The sequence below is a fragment of the Hippopotamus amphibius genome, chromosome 3, assembly GCF_030028045.1.
Source record: "Hippopotamus amphibius kiboko isolate mHipAmp2 chromosome 3, mHipAmp2.hap2, whole genome shotgun sequence".
Taxonomy (NCBI): Eukaryota; Metazoa; Chordata; class Mammalia; order Artiodactyla; family Hippopotamidae; genus Hippopotamus; species Hippopotamus amphibius.
In genome coordinates this window covers 74,974,183-74,995,071 of record NC_080188.1, presented here as the reverse complement: position 1 = coordinate 74,995,071, position 20,889 = coordinate 74,974,183, and positions in this window count along the sequence as shown.

The window sequence follows — 20,889 nt, the reverse complement described above, 5'->3', positions numbered from 1 at the left end:
TTAGAATATTCAATCTTGACTTTAGTGACCACTGAAGTGAAATACTAACAGCTTAAATTAATTGAGTGCTTACTGTTTACCAGCATAGTTCTAAATGCTTTAATCTTCGCAAAAACTTTATGTGGTTGGTGCTATTTTTATTTCCATTTTATAGTTAGGAAACTGAGGTACAAGGAAATTAAGTAACTTGTTCAAGGCCACATATTTAATATATAAAAAAGTTGAAATATAAGCCCAAGAATTTGGCTTCAGAGACTAAGCCTTTAACACCACACTTAGCTGCCTTACACAATGCTGTTCTACACAGTCAGGAGATGGAGAGAGCTGTTCTCTGCTTCTGCAGGCAGGGCACTTGTACTGTTTTGTCTTCACCAACTTTCTATTGGGAAAGATTTCAAAGCTACAGAAAATTTGCAAGATGAGGGTAATGAGCAACTGTCTCTGTTTTTCAACTAGACTAATTTTTAATCTTTTGCTTCTTTATTTCTCTGTCTTTGAGCCATTTGCAGACATCATAGTCATTCAACCCTTAGGAGATACAGTTTGTATCTCCTGTGAGCAAAGATATTCATTTATCTTATCTATGGTCCATTATCAAGTTTCTGTAATTATCTGAATACTATCCTTTATAGCTTTAGTTTTCCTAAAACCCAAGATCCAACAAAGGATAACATTGCATTTGGTTGTTGTGCTTTTTTTAGTCCTTAAGGAGAGTACTTTCCTATCCTTTTTTTTTTTTTTCTTTCTTTCATGACATTGACTTTTTTTTTTTTAAGTCCAGGCTAGTTATTTTCGTAAGTTGACCTTCAATTTGGATTTAATTTCTTCCTTGTGATGTGATGCAGGTAACGCATTTTTGGAAGGGGTACTGTATAAATGATGTGGGTCCTTCTCAACGAGTCACATCATGGGCACACAATGTTGGTTTGTCTCATTATTGGTAATGTTGAATTTGATCATTGGGTTAAAGTCATTTCTGCCAGAATTCTGCCAGAGGTACACAAGCACCTTTTCCCTTTCAAATTAATAACGGGTGAAACCTTGTGACTGTGTAAATATTTTTTTCCCAAATAATCTTTTACCCAATAAGTTTGGCACCCATTTTTGGTTCTTGCTGAATCAGTTATTACTGTAGTTATTGAAAAAATGGGGATTTTCTACTTCCATCATGTCTTTGCATTTATTAGTTGAAATTTTTTACTTCCTGTAAAGAATAACTCCTCTTCCACTTGGACTTTCTAAAAATGTTTTATCAGTTTCAATATGACCTTCATGGATCCTTTTTCTTTAGCAGGTAAAATCCACTTCAGTCAGTATTCATCGTGATGAATGCGCGGTTTAGAATATTGCCATTGGTTGCTGCTTCCTGCAGACTCCTGTAACCTTTTGACATGCCCTCATTAGTTTGGAGCATCTTCATACTTTCTGTCACTTCCTTACGCTTCTAAAACAAGGTGTCCCAGGCTCATGGAAGTCTTATTTAGGGCCTTCTGCCTCTGCTCGTTACATACCGCTCTTTCCTAGGTTCAGATCTTATCCAGTTTCTTCCCTCATCTTCTCTCCTTTTCCTAGTTTCCCTTGATTCTCCCATTTACTTCATCCATTGTGCTGACATAGTACCTTTATATGTATATATTTATATTATAGGTAATCAAAATGCATGATTTATGCCATAAAAGCTTGGTTCAAGCTCTACTCTGAAATAGCCTCCTATCTTGTCCCCTGCTTCTATCTTGCCTCCTATAGTCCATTCTTCTAAAAGCAGCCAGAACAATCTTTTAAAAACATAAATAAGACATTAGTGACTTTTCTGCTTAAAATCCTCCTGTGGCATCCAACTTCACATAGAATAGAAATAAAACTTCCTGTGGCTACTAAATATAATACTTACCTCCTACCACTAAATATAGTACTTACCTCCAATCTTACCTACCGCCACTCTTCTTGCTCGCTCCCATGCTTTAGGCTTTGTCCATCAACACACTAAGTTTATTTTTACCTCGGAGTCTTAGCTCTCAGATCGTCTCTCTCTGGGATGCTTGTCCTTGGATCCTTGCATCCCCATCATTCCAAGACTTAGCTTGAAGGCCTTCCCTGTTCAACCATCCAGGTAAGCCTTGTCTGTCTTATTTTCTGCCATTCCCTCGCCAACCCCTCCTGAACAGAACTCACTATAGATGGTAAATAAGTATTTGCTGAATGAATCAATAAGTGAGTGAACGAGTAAATCATATATAGCACATCAGAATATCAGGTGTGATATGGATAGATTGAGGAAGTCTTTGCTTTTTATTTTTGTTTTGTTTTGCTCGATGCTCAGGTATTACCACTACTATTGTTTTATTATTCTTATTTTGTGTGTATGCAAGAATGGAGGGGTCAGCGTTACTTCCAGGTTTAAATCCATTTTGAAAACCTTAGGGTTCTGGAAGGCTGTCTTTCGATAGTTAAAGTTTTACTGTTTTTGTAGATGAAATTAATTATATTTATGAAGAACCTGGAGGCTATAAACAAGATGATAGCTCACTCTGAAAGCCCCTGGTGAGAGCTTACTCTCTTGTCAGTCATGTGCTTTGGAAAGAGATGGGATGGGAGATGCAGTGAGAGAAGGGGGCCTTGCCTTGTGCTGCTCATGGCTCAGAGGCTACTCTTTCTGTTTGTGAGATCAGTTTTGAAGAGAGGGCTGTGTTACTTAATGATACTGCTCACACCTCTGAAATGTTTAGACTGAACAAGACTCTGTTTTAGTTATACATGACATCTTCCATTTTCTGTGAAGCAGGTTCATGGAAGAGAGTTTCTCTGAAATAATACACTACAGGTCCCAAGAAAAATAGTCTATGAGTTGTTACTGCATAGTTTAATTCAAATCAGTACTAAATAGAATTAGGGACTTGCCTGGTGGTCCAGTGGTTAAGACTCCGCACTCCCAATGCAGGGGGCCCAGGTTCCATCCCTGGTCAGGGAACTAGATCCCGCATGCATGTTGCAACTAAGAGTTCACATGCTGCAACTAGGGAGCCTATCTGTCACAACTAAGACCCAGCACAACCAAATAAATAAATATTAAAAAAAATACTAAATAGAATTAACCCCGCATCTTTCAGATGAAAAAAAAATATGTATAATGAAGCCTAGTATCCATATGATGGTGGACACATATGACAGCTAATAAAATAGGAGTCAGATACTCTTTTGGCTTTGTCTCCATGTTTGGTCATTTCCTATCATGTGGACACATATTATCTGAGTTTTTAAGTTTGTTTTGGATGTTTAGCTGCCCCTAGAATTTTGTTTGCAAGTAATTTTTTTTCTTAGCTTTCCAGGTTCTTAGCTATAGATAAGTCTAGAAATAATGCTGAAATCTCTTATTACTTCTTCAAATCACAGTGATAATTAAGAAAAAGAAGTAATTAACATTTTTTCTGAATTAAAAAAATGACTGCTATGCAAAATGTCATCACTCTACAGTGTGAATATTTCTGATTCTTCTTCCTACTGAGATATTTAAGAAAAAACTAGTTACCTGAAAATAAAATAAATTTGAAATAGTAAAAGTAATTGTCGGACTTCCTAGGTGGTGCAGTGGTTAAGAATCCACCTGCCAATGCAGGGGACACAGGTTCGAGCCCTGCTCTGAGAAGATTCCACATGCCATGGAGCAACTAAGCCCGTGTGCCACAACTGTTGAGCCTGAGCTCCAGAGCCCGTGAGCTGCAACTGTTGAGCCCGTGTGCCGCAACTATTGAAGCCCACGTGCCTAGAGCCCGTGCTCCACAACAAGAGAAGCCACTGCAATGAGAAGCCTGCGCACCACAACAAAGAGTAGCCCCCACTCTTCACAGCTAGAGGAAGCGCATGTGCAGCAATGAAGACCCAACACAGACAATAAATAAATTAATTAATTTAAAAAAATGTGACCTGGTACATGGGCACAAGGCTCATTGATTTAAAAAAAAAAGTAATTGTCAAATAAAGCTAACAAAGGCAGAATATAATATAGATGTGGGTATATGCATATATACTATATACATATGTGAATATATAAATACATAATTAATAATATATACATATGTGTGTGTGTGTGTATATATATATATATATATATATATATATATATATGTATTTTTTTCCCAAATCCTGTATTCATGACAGAATGCTATTAATCTTGTGGCAAATTGCTCATGGGAATTATTTTAAGAGCCAGTTCCTACTCTATTTCTCTGAGTAAGTGTCTGAAAAGCCAAAAAGCTTGACTCAGCCAGGGCTGGATGTAACCATCATCAACCCATCAAATTCACTAATAAATGGGCATTTAAAATAGTCTGGACAAGTTAAGTAATTTTGGCTTGCGTGTTAATGAGCTAGATCATCCTCTGCTTGGACCACTCCCTGGTGTTACGCTCAACATTTAGAGGAGTTGTCAGAAGTCACGATGTGCTGCCTCTGTGTGAGATGACAGCCCTGGTGGTCTGCCCTCATGGAGCCCTGAGACTCGGGTGTCTTTCTAGCAGTGAAGAGGTTTATCCCCAGTTCTTCACCTTTCTAGGTCGACCCCCTTGGGATAAATGCCGTATATTTGGGAGGCATAGCTAGTGGTCAGGGAGATGTTTTATTTCTTGCATATTTAACTCGCCTAATATTGAGGACACAGAAATGGTAATTTAAGAAAATAACCTTAGAGATCTAAATCAAGTGTGGGTTCCCCCAAAGCACCCCTCTTTCTCCTCCGAGAATCTAATGGAATGAAATAAAATTGTCGACACCAGATCCGCAGCTTCACCGTTTTCATTCTTTCTTCTCCAACTTTCTATCTTAATTTTCAATCCCACAGAAAAGTTGAAACAATAGGACAGCAAATACTTCCTTACCCTCTCTCTCTAGATTCAAACATGGATACGTTTTGCCACACTGGACCATTTGAAAGTAAGTTTCAGACATCATGACATAATTCTTCAGCATGCACCTCCTGAGGACCGCGGATATGGTTCCATCATATCATTATCATGCCTAAGACAATTAACAGTAGCTCCATAATATAATACAATATCTAGTTCATTTTCAAATTTCCTCAGTTGCCACCCAAAATAGCTTTCATAGCTGTTTTTTACAACCAGGATCCAATAAGTTTTGTGAATTGAAATTGGTGGTTAATCTTCAGTCTTTTAAAATCTAGACCAGTACCCTCCCTAAATCCTTTTTTTACTCATAACGTTTATTTTTATAATGGTGAAAAACTGTATCTTGCTGGCAAAAAGACATGTAGTACCTACATTACTTTAAAGCCATTCATATTTACACATGTATATTTACTATACCTTTTATTTCATGTTTGCTTATACTGTGTTATTTTATATTCTTGTAAGTAGCTCTATAATAGCCTCTAGTTGTTTTATGCTTATGTATTCTTTCCCTATTTCATGACTCATTTAAAACCTTATTTTTCAGGTATTCTCATATGTAGTTGCTCGTAGTATATATTGAAGTCATCTTTTTGGAGGGCAATTTTGAAAGCATCTATCAACATTTAAAAAATATATATATACCCTTGACTCACAATTCTGTACCTAGGAATTTATCCAAAAGAAATATTTGTACAAATGAATAAGGATATGTGTATAAGGATAGTAATTGTAATGATATTTGTAATAGCCCCAAATTATCAACAATATAAAGGTACATTCAGAAGATGCTGATTGAATCTTGGTAAATTCATAATATGGAAAACTCCACAGTTGAGTAAAATGAAGTAGATCTCAAAATACCCATGAGACAAAATATTCATGAAGTATTTAGTGGCATATTGCCTAAACCTATTTTGTTTAAAATGTTTTATATATGCATATATATTTCCTGTTTATAATGGGTACATAGTTATGCATTTACGTACGTTATATACATTTGTATGTGCATGGGAAAACGTCTTGAAGATAAAAGGCATAGTAAAAGTAATTGTGTATACTTTAGATTGTTTTCTTTAAGAAACTTAAAATTTGGGTTTTTTAAGCTGTGGCTTTTGGGAGATAGGAAAAGGAGAATTCTTCCCTTTTTACTTTGTAAATTTCTTTATGTGTTGTATTTTGCAATGAGGGCATATTGCTTTTATAACAAAAAATATAATGAAGATTTTCAACCTTCATCATATCCAAATAAATTATGTCATATGTCAAAATTATTTTCAGAGAATTTAGAGGTAAATGTAAAAATCCAATCTTTTAAAGAAAATAGAAATAAATATCAGTTAAAAGTAAAAGAAAAAATAAAGTGACTTTTAACAAATTTTATACTTACATGTGTAAACCACTAGCCCCCCAATTAAAAACTCTGTCCTTATTTAAATGTAGTTTTCAATGTTTGGTTAAGAAGTTTTGCTAAAGCAAATTAAGCAATAGTTAGTTTTTTTAGAGAATTTCAAAAACACCATTAAAAAGTGCTGATGACTTGTTGCATCATAAGAATATCTTTGCTAATGTTTTAAAAGGTCAAGAAGAAGGAAAGGAGGTTCTTGGCAGACTGTTCTCTGATTAGAACATCATAAGGCAGGAAAGGTTTAGAAGAGAGCCACTGTCAGGGAGACTAGGGCTAGGGGGAAAGGCAGAAGGAAATATTTGGAATGTAGGTTATTGTGCTATCAAGTAGTTTCTTCCTTTTTCTGTCTGGCCACATGCAAGAACCTCAAGGGAGACACAAATGGAACAGCCATTTAAAAGGAACATCTGGTAGACCAGCCACATTCTCAGACCGGCCTGCATCACAGGGTAAAGGAAAGAGGCTGTAGTCGGGAGGAAAGTGCTATGGCTTTTGTCACCACCCTGACACTGAAAAGTCCTGAGAGGGCCTAACGTGGAAAGAAAACTCAAGGTCAATTAGGGAGAAACCAAGCCTGGAGAAGGTAATTAGATTTCAGCCAAGCAGTCATTAACAAGGAAGGAAAACTGAGAAAAGATCTTGGTTGCCCACATTCTTTAATTGTTGTGATGATGTTGCTTTCAATATAAATTTGACATTTGGAAATAACAGTTAATCTTTACCCCTAGATTTTGTTTTTCCTAAAGGAAGAGCTCTGTTTTGTTATGGCTTTTAGAAGCATAATTGAGTGGAAGTATATGATAAGATCTTCATCCCAGTAAACCTGTGAATGGCCTCATCCTGAAAACCGTGAGATCACAATCTAACCATAACCCCTATTATAGATGATGTGGCTTAGGGTGGGCCAAGGACATTCCCTCTGATTTCTAATTTCCTCTTAAACTGTACCAGGCTGATTGAATGAAGCAGCCAACACCCAGACTGTTCTAATCACACCTGTCTTTTGGGCACAGCCATCAAAAAATGTGTGGATTACCCTCCCATCTTGTTTCTTCCAGTTCTCCTGGGCCCCATTGTACACACACAATCAGGACTGTTGCTGCAATGAGGGAGCAGGAGACAGAGTGATTAGGGGAAGCTCTGAATCAACAGGCAGCAGAGCTGAGCCCAGTCTAGTTGCTATTTGCAGCAAGGCCAAGGAGCAGAGTTGATTCTAGGCAAAGACTGCCATGTGCAGAGCCTGGTGTGTCTAAGTTAGCCTGCAACTTGCTTGGCTGCCACTATGTGTGTTCTCTCTGTGTTCTTTCTGTGTTCTCTCTCTCTCTCTCTCTGTCTTCTCTGTGTGTGTGTGCAAGCACAATTACTTTTGCTAAGCGTCTCAGGAAATTAGAGTACTAATCATTTACAAATAGAGATTGTATAATATAGACTCAGTTTTATCACTTTAACTTTCTGAAGTTTGGACCAGCCTTCTTCAGGTCTGCCTTCTGTTAGTTTGTTGCAGTTTCCGGAAGGTTGGCTGTGATGAGCAGCTTGTCCAGTTCAAGCTGCAGGAATCCCTCAGGTTCTCTGGGCCACTCAGTCTCCAGCTGACCTCTGACCTAGGCTATGCCTTCTGTCCCAAGGCTGTACCTCCTGCTCCCTCTGCCTGAGAGTATGGTGCTAACTCTTAGATTATGTTCAGGTTCAAAATTCACGTGCTGTGTTCTGCCCCCTTTTTTCAGTCTGTTTTTGTTTTAAGGTGTTTCCTGCACCCTTGAGCAGCTGTACTGCGGTGCAGCTTGGTTAAGGAAAGGTGGCATTCTTTAACTTTATTCTCTCCTTCCCTGGCTGGCAGGAATGTTAGAAGATTAATTGCTGCTGCTTCTAGTCAACCAGCACTTTTTTCTGCAGCTGAGGCTCCTAATCAGCATATTAACAATACTCCCTAAATTTACATAATGTATGCGTGATCTAGTTTATTCACATCCTTGCCAGCATTTGATGTGGTCACTATTTTTTATTTTAGTTGTTCTGGTAGCTATGTAGTGATAGCTCATTGTGGTTTTAATTTATGTTCCTCTTATACCTAATGATGCTGAGCATCTTTTCATGCGCTTATTTGCCATCTATATATCCTCTTCAGTGAAATGTCTGTTTTTGTTTTTTGCCCATTTCCTAGTTGGGTGTTTTTTTTTTTCCTGTTGAGTTTTGAGAATTCCTTATGTATCCTGGATACTAGTCCTTTGTTAGGTATGTACTTTGCAAATATTTTCTCAAGCTCTATAGCTTGTCTATTCATCTTCTTCAAATGGGTTTCCACAGAACAAGTTTTTAAATTTCAAGAGGTCCAGCTTACCAACTTTCTTCTGTAATGGATTGTGCTTTTGGTGTCAAGTCTAAGAACTCTTGGCTTAGCCCTACACCCTGAAGATTTTCTTCTGTGCAGACTTGCATTTTTCACCAAATTTTTCAGCCATTATTTCTTCAAATGCTCTTTCAGCCCTACAGTCTTTCCCTGGTCCCTGTGCAACTACCATAGTAAGAATGTTGAAATTTTTGTCACTGTCCCACAAGTAGCTGTCTCAAGTTCACTGCTTCTGTCCTTTGTCATCTTTACTATTGAGCATATCCAGTGGGTCTTTACATTTGTATTTTTCAGTTCTACAATTTCTATGTGTTTTTTTTTTCTTTAAAATAACTTCCGTTTCTTTGCTGAGAGTTTCTATTTTTTTTCATTTATTTCAAGAGAATTCGTTCCTGATGAACCACTTTTATGATTCTGTTTTAAAATCCTTGTCAGATAAGTCCTATCTTTGATTGTCTTGGTGTTGGCATCAGCTGATTGCCTTTTCTTATTCAGGTTGTAACTTTCTGGGTTCTTAGTATGTTGGTGATTCTCATCTGTATCCTGGACATCTTGCCAATTTTGTTGGCAATACTCTAGGTCCCATTTAAAGCTTTTATTTTAGCAGGCATTCACCCTGTTCAGGTTTAGCATGCAGCTCCTGGCCTAGTTCTGTGGCTGTGGTTCCAGTGGCGGTTTAATTCCTAGAGCCTTTGTGGTGTTATTTTAGTGGGTGTGGTTTATCAGTGCCCAGGGCTCCTCACACTCCCTGCTGGTGCTGGCTAAGTGGGTGGAGGCTGGTCCCCAGGCCTGGGTGCTTGGGCGAGTCTTGGTGAGGAGGGGTGTGGTACGATACCCCTGTCAGTGCCCCCTGGCTGCTTCAATGTCTCTGGGCAAAGGAGAGTTTGGGGCCCATGGGAATAAAGAGGCTTCTTGGACTAGGTTGCTTGCTGTCACTGGGTCTTTCCTTCTAGTTCTGCCACTCACCTCAGTTTCTCTTGATAGCAAAGGGATGTCTCAGGCCCTGCAGGAAGGAAAGTGCCTCCCCTAGCTCAGGGCTCCCAAGTGATCCCCTTTGCCTGTGGAGTTGGGTTTGCCTGATGCTGTCAGAGGGACTCCTGTTTGATATGGAGGAGGAATGAGCCTACCTGTGCTGCCTTCCCTTGCTAGGTGGGGAGCTGGAAAACAATATGTCTGGTGACCTTCTGCTGTTGGGTGGGTCAGCGGGTGCACGATGTCCTCCCACTGTGCTATTCCTCTCCTCCTGGGGTCCCAGACCAGCTCGCTTTCTTCTCATCACTTTTCAGAGTTCTCTTTTGGATGCCGCGCGTGCCATTTCCAGAGTGTATAGTTGACCAGGAGAAAAATGACTCTGCCATCGGATCCAGACTGGAAGTCCGTGTATGTGTGTTTTATGACTTCTATTGTCTTCCTTCGAGATGCTAGGCTGGGATATGGAGGGAAGAAAACTGTTTGTTGCAGCAGACACACATTAGTTAAAGTGAGGAAAGAGTTACTTCCCACTGGCTTAGAGTTGGATAATTCTTGTAAATTTATTTCCTGAAGATCGCCCCTTCATTTGCCTCAAAACTTCATTTTCCCCAAGCAACTTTTTTTGTTGTTGTTCAGGCCCAGGTTTGTACAACTGGCAGAATATTCTTTCTGCTCACAATACCCTGGAAAACTACAGGATGTGCTGAACAGTGAGAATTCGCCTTTCTGTCTTGTCCCATTTTACCTTTATCCAAGTTGCAGGCAAAGCTTCTAGGAAGCAGCAGCAACCAGATTTAACAGCCCCAAACTCCAAAGTAACGACAGATCTCAGAGTTGTAAGATAATGTACATATAATAGGTCATCCAGTAACTATCAGCTGAAAAAATGATTCATAATTTCAATTTACATTTTTATTTTCTTAGATTCTTATCCGAATCCCCATTTTTCTTAAGATAATCATTTATTCATAATTCGATTGAATGTTTGGTGAAACTAGGTTGATCGCTCTGGTTGTGTGTTTCCATAGTTTCCTGCACTTCCCTTCTTGCAGGGGATATCTTCCGGTCCAGTTCATCGAACTCCTCATGATTGATGGAGCTTGTACTCATGTTCGCATAAGTGAACAATTGACTTTAGGAATATGTAGAAAGACCTTCATTAAAAGGAATAATCAGCAAAGCTGGGCAGTTGGAGAGCTAGCGTTCCCTGCTCCTCACCCCCAGAGCCTCGAGATGCCTTCAGGGGCCCCTTCAGTTTAGTGCACATACAGTCTGGATGTGAGGCTCACGTGATTCTTCTCAAAGACTAGGAACTGACATCTGAACTTAGCTTCCCAAGAATTCATATTCAACCTCCAGTGGAATGCTCCTGAACAAAGCACACTTCATTTTACCCGTGGAATACCACCCTTGAGCCTTTCATGATGCAGGCATGCTGTTGAAATGAACCCTTGCTGGAGACCTCAAGTCACAGGATGCATGGCATTTTGCTGTTATTGCTTATTCAATCATATCGTATATCTATCTAGACTCTAAGCAATGGGTGAAGAGCACCGTGCTAATTTTGCTATCCATTTTCTCTGCAGTAGCTAATACAGTGCCTGACACACAGAGGGTGTTCTTATTTAATACTTATTCCACTGTAGGTTCTCTACAGTGTACTCTTCTAATAGTGAGTAAAACAAGTTCCTTCTCTTACGAAGCTTACTTTCTAGTGGGAAAGATAGACGATAAACAAACTATTAGGTATAAAATAAGCTACAGGGATGTATTGTACAACACAGGGAATACAGCAAATGTTTTATGAGACCCATAAGTGGAGTTTAACTAGAACCTTTAAAAATTGGGAAGCACTGTATTGTACACCTATAGCGTAGTATTACACATCAGCCATACTTCAATTAAAGAAAAGTCAATATGTAAAATCATCATAATAATTCACTATCCCCAACACTGGTAATGGTGAGAGAGTCCAAAGTGTGGAAGAACTGGTTATTGGCCCAAGAACTTAGAACTTCAGTGAGGAAGATTCATGGGGAAATAACAGTGGTGTAAGTCATTCAAATAAACGTTAGGAAGAGATTAAAATGATCAGCCCTGGTCTCCATCACTAATTTATGGGATCAAGGAAGGCTTTACACAGGAAGCAGTTTTCAGCTGCATCTGGAAATAATGCAGTCTGAGTAGATGGTAGATTCCTTCTCCAGAGGCATCCCCCTTTTCCTGACTTCTATTCTTTTTCCTCAAAGGAGACACTTTTACAAAGTCTTCCTGTTGCTAAGGGTCTGCTTCCTGCGGAAAGTCCTGAATAGCATTCAATGATTTAAAAACAAGAACCTCTATGGGACAATAGTAGATCCAGATTTGGGTGCTAAGTCTGGAGGGAAAATATGAACCAAATTTTCAACCCTGATACTGTTCCAGGGCTGTTGGGAGTCTCTTTGTTTTGGTTTAAGCAATTTGTTTTTGGCTCATAAGTAATCTCAGATGGTAGCAGCATTTCTAATTAGATCTTAGTCCTGCTGACTGTAATTCATTTAAGGGTGTGAACTTTTTTTTCCTTAATTGGGTTCATAGCGTTACTGAATTCTCCAATGACCAAGAGAAATTGTATAAACTTTGGTAATTGGATTTTCCATCCGAAGGTCTGTTAACTCTCTCAAGAAGAGAGAATATATAGCAAATCCAATTCAACTCTGTTATTTTCTTATAAAAAGACTGCACATTTTCATAAAACATTTTGTTAAAATATTACCAACTGTTTTGGGGCCCCCTCACTGATTTTTTGCCAGGAACTTGATTGAAAAGGTGGGAAAGAGATAAATCATATTGCTTTTCTTTCAATGACTTCTTCAGCACAGAAAGGTTAGGTGACTTGCTGTTTATCACACAGCAGACCAGGAGCAGAGTCATTAACTGTATCTTATATGATGTGCTTATTTTGTGACTAGAAAAAAGAGTTTAAAACCATTGTCCCAATAATAGGGTGTTCACTAATAACTCATAAAATGAGGGTGTGGGAGTGGGGGCAAAGGAGTTAAAAAATGAACATCTTGAGGACCTCCCTGGCAGTCCAGTGGTTGAGACTCTGTGCTTCAAATGCAGGGGGCACAGGTTTGAAATTAAACCCACATGCCTTGTGGCACAGACAAAAAAAAAAAAAAAAAAAAGGAAAAAAAAATGAATGTTTTGAGAAAGGCAGGAGAAGGTGGAGAAGACTTCAGCTGAAGGCTGTCTGAGGAAAGCAAGATTTCTGGATGCAATCTCTAAGGCCAGACGATTGGTCCTTGCCACCAAAACAGTGGAATATAAACATGGGAAGAGGCTGTGACCCTGGGGTAGGGATGGCCAAGAAAGAGCTGATTACATGAAGATTAGTTGGATGAATTAAACACTTCCAGGCCTTTCTTTCCTCTACCTGAAGTAGTTTATAGCCCATTGTCTTCAACAAAGCTTCTTGGGGTCAAAACATTTATTGTCTGTACCTCATAATTAGCTCTCACCTTCTCCCTGTCGTGCTATTTACACCAGCTTCTCCTCAGATAGGCTGTAGTCTCTTCAGGAGCAAGAACCAAACCTTATAGATTGTATCCCCATAGGGTCCTGTACAATTCCATCTACAAGTTAGGAAGTCAGTAAATACCTTTTGACGGTATTTCATTTAACGTAGATGTAAGGGATGTCCATCGTGTTTATCCCCAGGTCAAGACAATTCCCATATTTTTGAGGACTGATGTTCTCCTGTTTTGTACCCGGGAATCATCAGAGGTGGCACCAGAGCCGTGCCTTCACTTTGAGATTCTCCCGGATAGGCCGAACAGAGCCAATGCGTCTTTTTCTTCGACCTTTGTCATTTGAGACAAGGAAGAAAAAGACATTAGAGTTTCCTGCCTATGGAAACTCATTATCAGAAGAAAGCAAGATCCACAAATGCCCTGGTTCCTGTATGAGGCACACAATCGGGCCATCCATCAAGAGGCATAGTTTCCATTTGTATCCACTATCAAACACCACAATGTCCCTCCGATGTCAGACGATGATTCCTTGAGCTCATGAAAAGTGAGGTTCCAGTCTAGGGATGATCATAAACTTATAACCTCGTTCTATCCAGTGGTAATCATAAGCTCAGTTCTGTCTAATGAGACATAATAGGAAGTCTGCTGAGGGCTGTCTGTAAAATACTTATTGCAGAGAAAAAGAGAAAGAATAATAAGTTTCTCTCTGCCCTCGCCACCATCATCACCCCCTGCTTCCTGCCTTTAAATGGAAAGCCTGGTGTTAAGGCAGCTATCTTGTGACCATGAGGCAACCAAGCACAACAGTGAGCTGGTAGAATGAAAGGATGGAAAGAATCTGGCTCTTTGAAGACATTGTTAAGTGGCAGAACCGGCACTGGAATATCTGGAAGGTTATTTTGTAAGAGAATTAACTGTCTTTTTTTCTAAAGCCACTCAGTCAGATTCTGATTATTTGCAATAAAATGAATCCTAAGGATAGACCATATGACCCAGTTCTTCCTTGAATTTCATTAGATTCACTAATATACTTCCTACAGATTCTTTTCACCTTTGGGTGACTAGAGTAAATTTCTATTTTGTGCAGCCAAAGAAGCATTAACTTTTTGTGTTGGCTTATTAACGTATGACATAGGCTTTTCACAAAATATTTGAAGTTTTTTTTTTTTTAATCATAGAAGGAAGTCAAGAAAAATGATCATTCAAATACAGAGAGTATCTGTTTCCTCTGCTTCCTTGAGTGTTTTCCTCTGCATTTTGACTTAACTCTGGATGAAAGCAGGAATCAACTCAAAAACTACTGTTGCTGTTATTATACTCTTAGCTTTGAGAGAGAATTCCAAGAGGGATGAGAGAATTTGAGCATCGCTTAATCAAAGATAGATGCTCTTGCTTGTAACCGAGGGGATGTAATTCAAACTTACCATTTTATGTCACCTGAGGTGAGAGTAAAGTTTAGATAAAAATATATAACAAAGAGCATTTCAAATTGACATATCTCCTTTTAAAGAGATAAGATAACATTTAGTAAAAGCTGCAAAGACATTCATGTCCTTTCACCAAATAATTCTACGCTAGAGAATTTTTCCTAAGGAAATATTTTGACAGATGTAGGACAGATGTTTCTATCTGTAATATGAAAAAAAAAACTGAAAAAGAAAAACATTAAATATTCAACAATAAGAAGATAATGCAGTTAATTACAGTCTATCAATTAGAGGGCCTACATTCCAACCATTAGATATAATAATTAAATAAGCAAGGTAAGCATGTAGAAAATGTTTGTCATTTTTTTTTTAAAGCACAATACCTAGAGATATGTAAACTATGATTGTAATTATAGGTAAGATATGAAAGGTATATGAAAAAGATTTTTTAAAAAGTTTGTGGAGTTAAGTGGAATTGAGGGTGATTGCTTTCATTTTTTCCAATGTTATTCCAATGTGTTTTATTCTTTCCTTTTCTTCAGTGTTATTCCAGTGTGTTCTGTTCTTCACGCCAAGCATTGTGTCATGCCAAGATCATCACCTGTGCATAGAAAAAAGTTTTCCCTCTCTCCAAACCTCATGTGGACTTAAGGATTTGCTTGTTTTATGTTCTTATCCTGAATGATCTAAGCGATGGAAAACTCTTGAGGAGTCTACAGCTGAGAACTGACAGGACCACCATCACAAGACACATGAATGTTCCAAAAACATTGTCCAGGGCCTTAGCAGGATTGATGATGTGTGGTCTAAGGGGTATCCGAGTGGTCTGCATTCTTCCTGATCCATAATTTCTCCCGTGGTCTACTGGGTAGCTATTGATCTCTTAGCCTTGAAAAGTTTTTTGAGCCTAAGAAGTTCTCTCCCAGGCCTTCTGAAGTTTATGTATGTGGCGGAGGTTGTGTTCAAGGATATACCACATATACTGCCTGGAAAAGGTCTCAATAAAATAGTTCCTCCTATTAGAATTTAAGTAGTTCCTCCTACTAGAATTTAATAGTCCTTTTCTTGAAAGGAAGGTAATTGGTATAATAGCAACATCTAGAAAATACTATCATTTGTCCTTCCTGAAAGGAAGTGCTGGCATATGATGAGTGTGGGCAAGGCTGGGCTAAGATGACGTGGGAGTGAACTATTAGGTGAAGCAGACACATTAAATTCTACTTCCATATTTATTTGTGTCTCTAAATAAGATAAGAAAACACCCCATAACAACAGCCATGTTCAATGATGAGAATGGGCCCCCGTTAGAAGGAACCATGCCTTCAGCAGAGATGAATACAGCCCTGGAGAGAAACCTTGGTCTTATGAGTAAGAAGTTTGGCGTCCCAGCCCCAAGAAAGTAAATTGCCTTTTGGGGCCATGAGACAGAGCAGTGTCCATCTAGAAACACACGTCTGAGGTATAGTGGTTCTCAGCATTTGGAAATGCGAGGGAGAATTTGTGATGTCAGAATAACTGGGAGATATTACTCAACTTAGTGAGCAAGGGCTAGGAATACTCATCTCCTACAGTGTTGGAGACCGTCGTAAACAGTGAAGAATCATCCTCTGTAAAATTCCAATAATGCTCCTGTAGGAAAATACTAGAAATCAGAACCGGAAATGATTGTTATTAAAAATGGAAGGAGTAGGGGAACTACAGAAGAAAAGCATATCTCCTTGAGTGTTGAGATTTGTCTTGGTGGTAATGGTTCAGTGATTCAGAAATGCATCTAGTATATTAGGAAAGGCTTTATTGGAGATCCTTATACATCATTGTCCCAGGAAAAACCAGCTGCTTTGGAATTCTCCAGTTAGATGCATTTTGAAGGTGGTGACATTGAGAGATTTATTTGAGAGAGGAGCTTACAAAAATCAGGTTTTGAAAATATACTTGCTGAAATTTTTACCATTTTTTATCATTTTTCCAGGCTTAATAATTTCATCTAGGCTTCTGGGATGGAAAATCTGATGACAGAGAATATTCGCCAATGAGATAAAGAAAAAATACACTTACTTTTTTCATGTTGAGCCTAACTCTTACTGAAACCAATCCAATAGTTTTTTGGCCTCATATATGTTTTTTCCAATCTGGGGATAGTTTAGTTTGTGCTAATATATTTAGCCGTGCAGCATGATAGACTTTTAATTAAAACTATCTCATGATGAGCTGATTGAGCTTAGGAAGCCTCTGTAACACATTTTCATCTATTAGCTCCATGGGGAGGTCTTTCCACAGTCACACAACTGCAGTTATGTTTGCAGCTTTTAAACCCTAAACCTGTAGTTTTAGAGTTTAACTAAGCCTTTTAATTTTAATCTCTGTTTCCCTATGACTGGTTATTCATTATTATAAAAGATTGATGTAAGGAAAAGATGAGTCCAATAGTGATCCTTCCTTAACTGCATTCTATGTAATGGGGAAAAGCATAAATTGAAGCATATCCCCCATCAAGCTGAGGGTCAGTGAACACACTGAAAAGAGAAATACTATCCACTCATTTTTGGTCTTTTCTATATGCTACTAATGTATTTGAAAGTGTTTGCGACCCTAAATCTAGTCTTTCTCACATTAGAGATTTTAGTTTCCCTTAAAGAAAAATGAAAATCCCCCACCCCACGCCCCGCTTCCCTCTCCCTCTCTTGTAAAAAGGATTCTAGTGCTTTGGTTAGTTTTCAATATACTTTTGTTCTCTGAGTGCTTTATCTTTACCCATCTCGAGTAAAGGAATCCAGTGAAGAAGAAGTAACTTTAAAATCTTAATATACTTTCTCACCCCTTCTCTTCTCTCCTTGCACAACTTCTGCCATGTTGCTTTTGGCAGAGGCCCCCAGGACAGTTCCTGCTAAGTTACAGGAGAGAAGGGGTGTGGATCTTGGGTTGGCCATCAGTCATCTTCCTAGGTGGCTTTTTGGAGCCTGAACTTCCACTGCACTTACAAAAGAAAAACTCTCTAGGGACTGCAGGGAAAAAGATAAAAGAGTGTTTTTCTTAGCTTCCAGATCATAATGGGAACCTGATACTTGGTCTTGTTTTTCAGCACTCACTAACCTGAGGAAGACAGTCAGAAGAGGGAGGGCAGGGTATTTCTCTCCACTTAGGAGGCCATAATCCTGTTCCCGGAGGCTTTCCCTCCAGCGCAGAACATTGCTCACAGCCTGGGTGGCCAGGGCAGCTTCCTTCTGGAGAGATGCACTGAGAGCAAGGGATTGGCCAGAGCAGGAGGGCAGGTGAGCACTGTGGGCTCCTCCTTTCTCACGCCACCCAGGGGACCTCAACTGGGAGCTCCATTTGGGAGGGCTGATGGAAACAATTTTCTGTTTTGTGTTGTTTTAAGTGAGAGGCATATGATTATATTATTCCACTCTTCACTTTAGCCCTACTTCTCAAGTATGCAATTTTTTCCAAACAGATGTCACTCACTTATAAAGGGTTTACAATGAAGCTTTCTTGAGTAGATACAAGAAAACATGCCAGGCAGCAGGGAGAGACACATTTCCCCCCTTCTGTTAAATTCTAGTAGAGGCTTATCACAAGCTGTTTCTGTTGCCTTGAATGCCCACTGCTTTCTTGCCACTAAATTTTCAACCCTCCTGGGCAAAACCGTCCCTGAAAGCATCTGCCCTTTCCTCCCTAGCTTTTGTGTCCTCTCAGTGCATCAAATAACACACGCTGGTGGAAACGAAGCTTTATTAAAACATTCTCTAAGCAGTCCACAGGCAAGTTGCTCACCAGGTTTGTCCCTTTTGCGGCAGAACAAATAGGCAGTAAGGTCTGTCTAGTCCATGTGTCTTTCTGTGATGGTATCTAGAGGGATTCTTGAACTTGATATTTTTAGGAAGATGGCAATGACAAGAACAACAGCTCTACGAAAGAAGAAACTTAGTCCACATGATGAATGAAAACCATTTCCATTTGACTAAATCTTTGTGCTGGATTTTCTGTGGAAATAGTAGCAACCGTCCAGCTCCCATCTGTTTCCTCCCAGCTATTATAGGGTCTGTAAGCCTGGAAACTACGTTTTCCAAACCGCTCTGTCATAAGCTGTCTAGTTTAGGCTCCAGGAATGGAAGCCCCCCTTGAGATTTAGAACGGAACAAAAAGAGAAGCTATTATTGACTCAGCAGTTGTGAACAAGCATATAAGCTTTGGCAAAGCACAGACATGAGGTTTGCAAGAAGTTTCTAGGTACGGTATTCTTTTGAAAATCACCCACTTTGGTGCTGTAGAGAGCCGAGATCATCGGCTCAGGTTTGTTCTGATCTTTGAACTTCCTGATTTTCTGAATGCTAAGAGGAGCTGCCCTGACCTTTATTCTCCTCCCTCTTGCAGCGGGTTTTGTATAAGGGCTCTGATTTTCTGTATTAAATCCCTTCTTGCTTGAAATACCTAGAGTGGTTGCTGTTTTCTTGACCAGATTCTGCCTAATACAATCTATATAATTCATTACAGAAGATACTAGGTGCTAAAGGGTGGATTTTTCTTTTATCTATATGTTTGTTTATTTATTTATTGGCTGTGTTGGATCTTCGTTGCTGCGCACGGGCTTTCTCTAGTTGCAGAGAGCGGGGGCTACTCTTTATTGTAGTGTGCAGTCTTCTCATTGCGGTGGCTTCTCTTGTTGCGGAGCACGGGCTCTAGGCCTGTGGGCTTCAGTAGTTGCGGCACGTGGGCTCAGTCGTTGTGGCTTGCGGGCTCTAGAGCACAGGCTCAGCAGCCGTGGTGCACGGGCTTAGCTGTTCCTTGGCATGTGGGATCTTCCTGGACCAGGGCTAAAACCCGTGTCCCCTGCATTGGCCGGCATCCAGATTCTTAACCACTGCGCCACCAGGGAAGTCCCAAGGGTATATCTTTGATATGAGATTTTAGTAATCAAGGGCAGTAATCTGTTCATCAAGGCTCAGATGATTAAAACAAGAATTGTTTTTTTTTCTTATGCTGTCTAAACACTGTTCATCCTCTTTTGTGTTTCACTCCTGTTTTGTCTTATACTTGTATTGTGATTTGCTTTCTGTAAAAGAGCTCTTACTCTTATATGTTACAATGGTCTGCACACAATAGGTCCACAATACTTATTTGTTGAATTAAAAACAAAATGAACTATGATTATTCCCTTACTTTACATTCATTTTAGATACAATATTTGGTAGCTGAATGGCAAATAAAGGAGGCTACTATACTCTAAAACATTTTGCAGAATGTCTAATGATTACGTGCACCAAGGACTCGTTCATCCCTCACTGTGAATAATGTTGAATCACTGCCTATTCATTCTTTTATAGAGTCATTTACTCAGTAAATATTTATTGATCACCTACTACGTGTCAAGAATCATTGTAAGTCCTGGGACACATCAGGGGACAGAACAAGCAGATATCTCTACCCTATTCATCTCGCTGCTTTGATTTGATCTTGAAACCTGAGACTGGATGCTTTTCCCTTCAGTTTCTTTGGGTTAAGTATCTCATTGTGCCTAACTAAGGCAATTATTCTTGGTGGGATAGTAAGTGTCCTGATGGCAGATCCAAATGGAAAACTGATTCTCTGTATTAGGAAGGAGATTCCAAGGCCCTGTCTGTGAACCTCATCTTCCTGGGACCCTTAATATAGGGACGACACTCTCTGTCTTCCTTGCTAAGTGATGTCACACACATATATGGATCCACTTTCCTCCTGGGTGAAAACCCAAACTTCTCCTGCTTTATTAGTAGACGTAGAAGTTAAGCACAGTTTTTCCTCCAGCCTTGGCAAACTGTTGTTCTGCTGGGATTGATAACATTTAGTAGCACTCTCATTCAAGTCCCTTCTTGCCAATGGTTTATAATATTTCTCTTATTGTTTAGATTTAGACATAAAATAGTCTGGAGAAGTTTCTTATTCTATATGTTGTTTCTGGCATATATCCATGAAGAAGTCTGCCTTATCTTTGCTGCTATGCTATCTCTGAGTGATTTCTGGGATGAGACTGACTCATTGCTTATGGCTAAGTTTAGTAGCAATTTCCTTTAAAAAGGGTAATTCTATAATTTATTCTAATACAGTATATAAATATTCTGAAATATGAACTAATATACTTGTGGGTAAATGATGGAAATATATTGACTTCATGTATATATTTTGTTCTTCTTAGTAAATTAAGTACATGGGGAGGAGAGTTTATCCAAACATCATTAAGGGTAATTTTACTTCTATTCACAAAGGAGACAGAAGCCTTCTCTGTATTCATGGTGGTCCCAAAGAGTGGCCAGAAGGAAACAAGGGACCACTAGTGGTTTAGGTT